A 10418-nucleotide genomic window follows, 5' to 3' on the forward strand; every position below is an offset into this window, starting at 1 on the left:
ATTAGAGAATTCTGCGTAAGAGTTGATGATTGAAAACGGAGGTCTTGGGACCCTAATTATAATAAAATAGTCCGAAATTCATAGAAACAAATCAGATTTCAAAAAGGAATAAAACTCTCTTCTGTCGCCAACGACAGGGGCTTGTCGCCAGGCGACAGGGTTTGTAGCCAGGCGACTGTCGTTTGGCGCTGCAAGACAGTTTTTACGGACGTTGTTTTTATCATATATATTGATCCAGAAGTCCAAATAAGGCATATAATATGTCTTTCGAAAGCTCATGAAGTCTACTTTCCAACATAATAATAATCAGATTAAAATATTTTGTAGATTAAAAGATATGGTTGAAATAGTGGAAGGGTGTCAGTTTTAGATAGAGTTTCTTATCTCATTCATATCTTTTTCGTTATAGCTTGGAAATAATATTATAATATATCATTGGAAAGATAATTTCAATATATATCTAACCATATAAAACTTGGATAAAGATTATGAGATACAAAAATAATATCTGAATATATTTCATTTCGTACAAAACAAGGATTCTCAAACGGAGTAGTTTTATTCAATTTCAAACTCTTCGAAACATAATTATCAATCCTAACTCCATTAGGATTTAAGAGAACCTTCTAGATTATTAATCAATCCCAATAGCTTTAGGAATGATAATTAATAATAGGCCCTCCTCTAGATCATTCGGCCTCATATAAGAACAAAACTGGGCCCAATTTAGTATTTTGGCCATAACTTCCTCATTATTCATCGGAATTGGGCTTTTAATATATCGTTGGAAAGGTCTTTTTGAGCCCTATCCAACTGCACTATTATTGGATCCTTATCGTGGACCAAAATAAACTGGATTGGATATTTTCATAAATAGGGTAAGATAAGAAATATTTTCAAAAACAGAAAGAAGAGATATTTTAATAAAAACATCCTCATCACTAGACTTTTCACACTTTCGCTTCGTTCGATAATCAAATGACATGAAAGGTATTCATCACCGGGTTTGGTTTTGGGAAGATACATTTGGGTGTCTACAGGAGGCATATATCCAAATCCGGTGAGAGAGAAGAAAATCGGCAACTCTCTAAGCAGTTTTGTCCACAAGATGAGAACACGTGTTTCAGGACTTGGGGCACGTGTCTAAACAAAAGTGACATCGCACGTCGCTTTTTTATACAGGGGTGGACGGACACCCTAATTGTCCGGTAAGCCAGTAAGCTCACTAACTGCCGTATTTGCTTCCAATCGAGAATGTGCCTTGTCCTCGATGGTTTGGCGCGCCAGCCGACTAGTTTAGCTAACGCCTAAAGACAAAATCTCAACCGTTTTAGTTACGAGAGGTAGATCATGTTTTGCTGGGAAGAGGTAAAATTTTGCGCAACACCCACCTACGCCATACAATTTTACGTTTTACGGTATGCCATGCAATTTTAGACTACACGATACACCATCCTTTTTGCTGCAGACGCCAAAAAGAAAGAAAAGAACGTGACATTTATAAAGTCAGTATATTAAAATGACAAATCTATCGATGGGAGCTCTTACGTAAAGCACCACTACAGAACATTTTAGACACGCTTACGAAAAACATCCAAAACGTATGCTTGGGGAAGGCACAAAGCACTGTGTGCGTGCAGGATGATGCAAAAAACTATCAAAAAAGAAAATAACCTACAAGATGCAAAGCAAATAAAAGATTCAATAATTTGTGCTCCATTAGATCTAACAACGAGCAAAAGCAGTTAGAAATAAATCAAACGGATCAAAATCAAAGTACCGGTCTTTTAGTGACTAGTATCTACACGCAACTCAGTGGGTCGCGTTGGCTAGGCGCGTGCATTATTCTGAGTTGCGGTGGACTGTCACTTTTAAATGATTGAGTTGCGCGCGACATTTAAATCAGCAAAAAGAAAATCGCTAAGCGCGATTTTCATTTCGCTCTCTCTTTTCTTCCTTCGCCATTTTCGCTTCTTTCTCTCTCTAAAAGAGCTTAAAAGAAAATAAATGAAGTAGATCTCATCCCTTATTCATATTTTCCATAATTTAATGTAATTTGTTTTTGCCATTTTCCTTCATTTTTTGGTTGAATTTGGGGAATGTTTGAACCGAAAAACCCCAATTTTCGAATTTAGGGTTTTTTTTTATTCGGTCCATTGTTCTTAAAGTTGTTTATTCCATGTTTTCATGCTATGTTTAAGGAGTGTGTTCCAACAAATTTCACATTTCTTTGTTTAAGTTCGTTCTTGGCTTATTTCTTCAAATTTTGGCTCGAATTTTTTGTTTTGCTTGCTCATTTTGATTATACTTGTTGATTATGAAGTGAGTCATAGTATTAGAACTACAATTACTTTCATGAATCATGTTTAAAAATTTTGAATTCGAAAACTGGCGTGAAGTATATATTTTGCTTGTTTTTGCCATGCTCGAACCTCAAGATTGTTTGGTAGACGATAATTATACTTATGTTATCATTATTCGCCTAAAATTAGTTGATTCTTTGAGATTTAGGAACGTAATCTCTAGAATATTAGTTGAAACTGATATAGGATTGCTTTTGTTGGTGTTAAAACCCCCATTTACAGAGTTTCACTGTAGGCATCGTAGCCCCCAACTGTGGGTGGCATTCGATTTTCGTGTTTTGCCCTTTCGGTAGCCGTTATGCTGCCTAAATGAGTCTAGAATACGTATACTAGTCTTTTTAGAAAAAAAAATACTAAGGAATTTTATCCGTTATAGCATGGATTCACCTCTATTCTTCGATGTTGAGGAGGACCTAAGAGGACCCATGATTAATGAGGCAGTTTGCCCTTGAAAGAGGGTGACATGTCCTCGTGAGGAGGTTCGAGAGCGACGCGTTGAAGCTAATTGACGTTGCCATGAGGATGTGGTTTGGGAGGCTCCTCCCAACTGGGACCCTCAGGTCCTTAAGTGCCAGACCATCACGTTTTGATTTGGAGTTGGCGCGAAATAGTGAGTTATTTTACGTCTATGTCTTTTTTATATCATTGCTTCTCTCTTTTTTGAAAAGCCATAACTGTATTTTTGTATATTTCTTTTTAGAGCGAGCCTAGCATGCGTTTGTACGGCTCGGGTGACTTGGAAGCCGCTTCGAGAGTTAACCTGACGAGGTAAATGAGGTGGTGAAGCTTTTGGGGATTAGCCCCCAGCTGGCGACTCTTCGAGATTTATTGAGTCAGCCAACATCGTCATCTTTCCTTCGTGGGTTGCTGGAGTTTTGGTTGGATTCCACCAACACTTTTCACTTCCCATGGGAGTGATGACGGTTACCCCTTTCAACTTTCTATGATCACGGGTTTTCCTTTCAGAGGTAAGCGTGTGGTTTTGGAGGCCGTGAAGGGGTCAGATGAAAGGTTGCGTGACCTTATGGGGGACTGTCTTACGGCGGCCCTTCATGTGTCCACGCAGTCTTGTCCATACTCGGTTCTTGCCGACGAGCTGTCTGCTGACGAGGTTGATTAATAGTGTACACATGAGAAGCTGTCTCGGATATACATTGCCCACGTTATTTCCGTCACTATTCTGAGTGAACGGGGAGAACATTTCTCTATCGGGATACTCATTTGCCTTAGTGATTTAGGGAAATCGGTAACTTGAGTTGGGAAGAGGTGTTGTATGCCCGTATGCTTATAGCTTTGGGCAAGGTGACACGAGTGATAGATTCAGCGGCACCTACTTTTTACTAGCGGTTAAACCTAGGTCATTGGAAGCTAGATTTTCCGGCAAAAACAATATTTATAATGCTAAACCAGCCCAAGGTATAGGGAAAGTCTAGGTTGAATCCCAAGGGATGGCGGGAGTACTAAGGTTGATGCTAAGCTATTTTGAAAACTAAGGAATTGGGTTAGTCTACACTATAGGGATTAATTCAATCAAACAACTACAAGAAAAGTATAAAAGGATGCTAGGGAATCGGGATTCACATAAACTCTTGATATACACGTTAATTGGGAAGGAAATCGTTAATCATACAACGCGAAGGAAAGCATGAAATGCAATCAAAATCACTCAATAGGATATTTCCATACGGTCAAGCTAGATGTCTCTACAAATGACTCCAATAGGAAATCACAAATTAAGCTTAATCGATAATAATAGATTCCAAATCAATTTGTTCGTGTCATTGAAACCTAATATGCAATCTAGCACGATAGTTGAGGTTGATCACTCCTCAAGTTATCAAACACATGCACAAATTTCACTAACCAATTTAATCACAATAATCATTAATCAAATTCCCCTAATTAATCATGAATTATCACTTGTTCTTGCTTCACCCTATCCCTAACAAGTTAACTACTCACTACTCATTGCAAATCCAAACAACAAGTAATCAAAATATGCTGAAACTTATCAAAATCAAATTAACCAAACAACAAGTAATTCAACTAAATTCAAGAATCAAACATCAAATTGCATTAAAAGAAAAGAATTCTTACAAAACTTTGATCAAAATCAAAGAGGTATAATATTGGAAGCAGCATTCAATAACATCATCAGGTTTCTCTCTCTAAAATATAAGAAAATCATCAAAATCTAGAGTTTCTCCCTCTAAAACTTCATCAAAAAATCTAATTCGAATTCTATCTTCTCATTATTTTCTCTAAAAATTAAGGAAAACTATATATAGTAAAACTAACTAAAGGAAAGTTAGTTAGTCGTCCAAAAAGGAACCTCAAAGAGCGCGACCGCTCACTCATGTTCGCGGCCGTTACAATAAGGGTAAGGAACAGGGAGAAGAAGGAGGCACGACCTCTCCAAAGTTGCGCGCAGTCGCGCGTTTGCCTGGCGTGGCCGCTCTTCTCTCGTGCCATGGGAGTAGGAGAGCCCTCCTAGTGTGGCCCAGAATGTCCTCGTGAGCTCCGGATGAGCTCCGATGAAATAGGCAGTATGTTAGAGCGCTTTGGTGGGCTCGAAACCGCTCTTTCATTCCCACACGGTATGTGGGTGTAACTATATAAGAACTTTCTCTTGGACTCCTTGCTCGTAGGCATCAAATGGAGAAATCGGGACATCTCTTTGTCTTGAAAACTCTGAGAAGGACACGTTTGAGGCTCTTGAACATCACTAACTTCCTATAATCAAAGAAAATCAAACAAGTAAAGAAGAAAAAGCAAAATACACTAGAAAAGCAAGAAAATAAGAAAACAACTAAGGAAAATGCAAAGGAAAATGTAAGCAAAACTAGAGAAAAGGAAGTAAAAAAGATACAAAAATTATGTAAAAATAATCCTAAAAGTTGCCAAATGAGTGCCATAAATCCACCAAAGGAAGTAACTCCATCTTACCACAAACCAATAGAATCCGGCTTACTTTAAGGCCCCAAAAGGTCTAAACCACTACCTTAGAATACCCTATCCTAGAGTAAACCATGGATACTCTCAAAGCATGCATGCCGATAAGACATAGGAAGTCATTCATTCAAATGCAAAAGCTCGGATGGTATTATGTCCAAATACAAAAAGCTAAGCAAGTAAAAAGAAAATAAAGCCTCAAAATATTTTTGTTTTGTTTTTTTATAGATGTAAGAAAAAAGGAAAAAGAAAAGAAAGAAAAAGAAAAGAAAGGAAAAGGAAAAGAAAACCACAAGAATACTAGCAAGACAAGTAAAACCCAATCGTCATACAAGTGGTCATTCGCTTACATCGCCAATGACCCTAAACAGGCTAATTAAGGTGTTACAAGTCAAACAACCTCGAACAATCAACTATTCCTAGAATAAAACTATTTTAAGCAATTAGGAAAGAAATAGATTTAGAAGAAATAGAAAGATCTCACCGGGTACTCCAAGCTAAGCTAAAGAGGAGAGAAGAGAAAAAGCATAAACCGTCAAGATACCTCATAAGCAAAAGCAAGGATAAAAACCTAAGTGAAAGATGAAAATCTTTTTATAAAAAGAAATTGTTAGTAACTTCAAGACAAAAACTCGAAACAAATAAAAGAAGAACATGATCATATATAGAACCAGAGAAGTGAAATCATATACCAGAGAGAAAACTCGTCCGTCAAGAAAGCAATCAACCAACAAGGAAACAAGGATAAAATGACAAACCAACATCATATCATCATCATCAGAAAACAATGACAGCACACAAAAATCATCAGCAGAAAGAGACACAAAATTGAAGACAAAGCTGTAGTGAACCATAAACGCAAGGGGGAAAACAAAGCATCACCACAAACATAAGAATACTCCCCAAGCCTAGAATGAGCTACCCCCTAAGATTAAACCTAGCAACAAGCAGGAAAAAGAACAACACTAATGCAAACAAGCATAAAAGGGACGGTAGCCAAAATGGCATCACTCTGTGGTAAGGGGTAGAATGGGTACTCCCCTCACCAACCTCAGAAGAAACATGGCTAACGACATCATAAACCTCCATTGGACCCTTACCCTTCAACCTCTCTCCCTCATGTCCTTATCCCTAGCAAAATAGTGGGACCAATCATCTAGAACCGGTTCACCCGAGAGCCCCAATCGATCAAAAGTCTCAAGATTAGGGAATGAGTTTGGGTTAGTCGGGTCATAAGAAAAGTCACATCCTCCACGCCTCCTATAGTCGTAAGAGGTCTGAGAGGTCCCCTGAATTGCTTTGGGGGGCACATGGGGCCCCTCCCAATAGAGATAACACAATCTAGGTCCAAAGGCCGGGTTATATAGGGCCCATTGAGGTATAGCTCCCTGTTGAACCGGGAGGTAAGGATAGTTAACATAATGCTCAATCTACCCCTCATCACATGCATATCATACACTTGTCTAACATGGTAATCATAGCCTAAAACAAAGTCATTCTATAGAGGCAAACAATTTAAGATATTAGCAATGGAATCGATCTTTGAATGCAAAATAGATAAGTCACAGTTAGATAAAGAAGATAAAGAGAAAGTAATCAAAGGTGTACCTCCCCGGGAAACCGAGGGCAACTCTAGAGGGAGAGTATGGAGAGGAACACAAGAATTAGCTCAGAGATTAGGTCGAGGAGCTCGCTTGAGAGCGGGGTCAATGGGCCATTTTCTAGGCCGCCAAGGGAGAAAGGCGGAGCATGTAGCGAAGGCCTCCAGGTGAGGTATGGAGCACCAATCGGCTGTCCGAGAAACCTTCAAATTAAACAAGTTGTCCTTAGTAGTCCACTCTAAGAACTTTTGATTGATTCCGAGGGCAAATTTAGAGGGAGAGTATGGAGAGGAACACAAGAATTAGCTCAGAGATTAGGTCGAGGAGCTCGCTTGAGAGCGGGGTCAATGGGCCATTTTCTAGGCCGCCAAGGGAGAAAGGCGGAGCATGTAGCGAAGGCCTCCAGGTGTGGAGCACCAATCGGCTGTCCGAGAAACCTTCAAATTAAACAAGTTGTCCTTAGTAGTCCACTCTAAGAACTTTTGATTGATTAAAGTACAGATGTTGAGGAGGTCGAAAGGGGACTTCTCTCTTTGGTCCCTGTAGACACCTAAAAATGTCTCCCCAAAACACAATCCGATGATGAACAACCTTTCACTGTCATTATTGGTCGGGTTGAGTATTTAATTTTTGGAGTGCTTAAATTCATATTTCCATTTCATAAACCAACCCAATTCCTAGCCCATTTCCCCAAACCATAACTTATTTTCCTCTTTTCGTGCCTTTAAACCCAAAATAATTCATTTCGTGTCCTTTAAAATCATTCATTTCGTGTCCTTTTTAAAAAGACGTTTATTTTTGTTTTTTTTGGTCCATAATATGGGTCTAACGATTGAATATTTGGATGGGGATTTAAAAGAGCTTTCCAACGATATATTATAAGCCCAAATCCGAGTTATAACGAATAAGTTATGGCCAAAATATTAAACTGAGCCCAAACCGAACCTAAGCCCACCTTACCTACGACCCAATGATCATGTAGAGGGTCCAAATTATTTAATCCAATTCCTAAACCATTTAGGATTAATTAGAAGCTTCTATAAGTTTCTAAAAGATCTTGATTATCCTTTTTGAAAAGATAAAATTAAAGAGTTTGAAATTGAATAAAACTCCTTTTTTGAAAGTCCTAATTCTATCCGAATTGAAAGACATTCAAAGATGGACAGATATTATTTTCGTGCCTCATATTTTTTATCCAAATTTTATATGGTTGGATAGCCCTTGAAATTATCTTTTCAATGATATATTATAATATCAATTCCGAGCTATAACGGAAAAGATATGAATAAAATGTCAAACTTTATCCAAAATTGACACCGTCTCACTATTTCGACCATATCTTTTATTAAATAAAATATTTTAATCTGATTCTAATTGGGTTAGAAAGAGACTTCAAGAGCTTTCTAACGATATCTTATTCATCTTATTTCGATTTATGGATCAAAAGATATGATAAGAACAAAAACCGCAAAAACTGTTGTCTATCGCAAGAGTTTTATCCGATTCGAATTCTTATCATTTCTTGATTTTTCGACCTTCTTTTTTCTCTATAAATAGAGGTCATATCTCCCCTCTTCCGAGATCAATAAGCTTGATCATAAAATAATTCTCTTCTCCCTCTTTAGCCTAAACACTAGCCTTCCCATTCTTTCACTATTTATTCCTTTAAGCACTCCAAGGAATCCATACAATACCTGAAGTTCTATACTTAAACCAAGGCGTGAAAGGTATAATTGACTGAGGGTTTGGACCAAATCAAATCTATATTTATTTAATTTAATTTTCATTTGCTTTATATTTTTATTGAAGTTACTAACAATTTATTCATGATGTAGCAATTAAAAGGGACGCGCGGAATGTGAGTAATTAATTAATTTAATTACTCTTATTTTATTTTAATATTGCTAGTATCATGATTAGGGTTATTTTATATTTTATTTGATTAACGTTATTATTGTTGAATTGCTTCCAATATTAATGTTTATTCTATTGTTATTATGATCACCATATTGCATGTTTAAAGGGAACATGTAATTGAAAATCACGCCTAATAAGATAATTTGGACAATCGGTTTAAGTTCCTTTTTAATCTTGTTGTTTAATCAAGTGATCAGTAATATTTTAGAATAATGTGTTGCACTAATATTAAACCAATTTAGCATAATAATAGTTTGGAGCAAATTGAATTTTTGTTTGTATGCCTTTGAGATTGCAGGAATGCTTTTCACTATAAGAATCGAGTAGAGGCCAATACGGGCGAATGTGACTCCATGACTCACTTTGTACCATCATCCCCGATCCACCTTTCGTTGTTTTCTAAACAATATGGAGTTAGTAATCTCATGGATTATGAATGGGGTGTAACCTTCACGGGACAATCGTTGTTACCTATCGTTGTCCCTTAATCGTGGTTGCCTTTTATGATCCGTGAGCGGTTTACAAGTTCCTTAAAAACTTGTTGGCGGCTCCCTACTTTATTTGTCCCTAATCGTAATGTCAATTCCCACTTCCTATGAGTGCCAAGCATATTCACACATTCTTTTTACGTAGGCGCACTTCGAGCGACGCCTACAATTTGGCGACTCCACTGGGGAGGATTCTTGGTTATTTATCGATTTGAGTGATCGGTATTTAATTAAGATGAGTGGATGAGACTTGAAAGATTCTTGAATCGTATTCCTGCGATTTAATTGGCATTGTCACATATGCATATGCATTTTAGGTTACCTATTTTGCCACAATAGTACGTGTTCTACGTATGTGGCTAGCTCGGGGGATTTAAGCTCTATCAACCCGAAAACGCTCATGGCAATAAGGGTTCATCCGAGTTTTTAAATCAACCCAAACCATGGAGTCGAGTTTGATTTCATCACGAACTCGCGGAGCCGCCCGTTGGCATACACCCTCAAGGGAGGTTGTCTTGCTAACGCATCCAAACTCTTAACCATGGTACCCTTTGACACCCAAAAGCTTGACCATAGTGGAACATAGATCTTGACTTTGGGTTGCGAACTTCATTGCATCATGCTTGACGATGTGCTTATATGTGCATTTTTTTATTGAATTTTTTTTTAATTATTTTTTTTTTCTCTTATCAACCCCTTTTTTTTTTAGAGTCGAGTCATAGATTTTTTTTTAAAATTTGAGTCAACCCGGATTTTTATTCCCGTATCCTGCACAAGTGTCAACTTGTTTTGGTCATATCCGGAGTTCTAGAAAGAGTTACGTGTCGTGTAACCTATGGATCTGTAGCCCCGAGTTTTATCTTTCACTTGGAGCTGGTTTAGTCCTAATCAAAGTCACAGATCAAAATTTATAACCGATATACTACAGCTTGTCCGGTTTAGGTGTCTTTTTAACGTTACCTTTTTTATTTTATTTATAAAAAAAATCGTGTCAAGCTAGTCTTAGCCAAGTCCTTTAATCCGTGTAAACTCGTATAACATAGGATTATAGATTTTTTATTTTTTTATTTATTTTTTATATCCATGAGTCCTAGTTC

This window comes from Chenopodium quinoa, unplaced genomic scaffold (genome assembly GCF_001683475.1).
Source record: "Chenopodium quinoa cultivar QQ74 unplaced genomic scaffold, ASM168347v1, whole genome shotgun sequence".
NCBI classification, from domain to species: domain Eukaryota; kingdom Viridiplantae; phylum Streptophyta; class Magnoliopsida; order Caryophyllales; family Amaranthaceae; genus Chenopodium; species Chenopodium quinoa.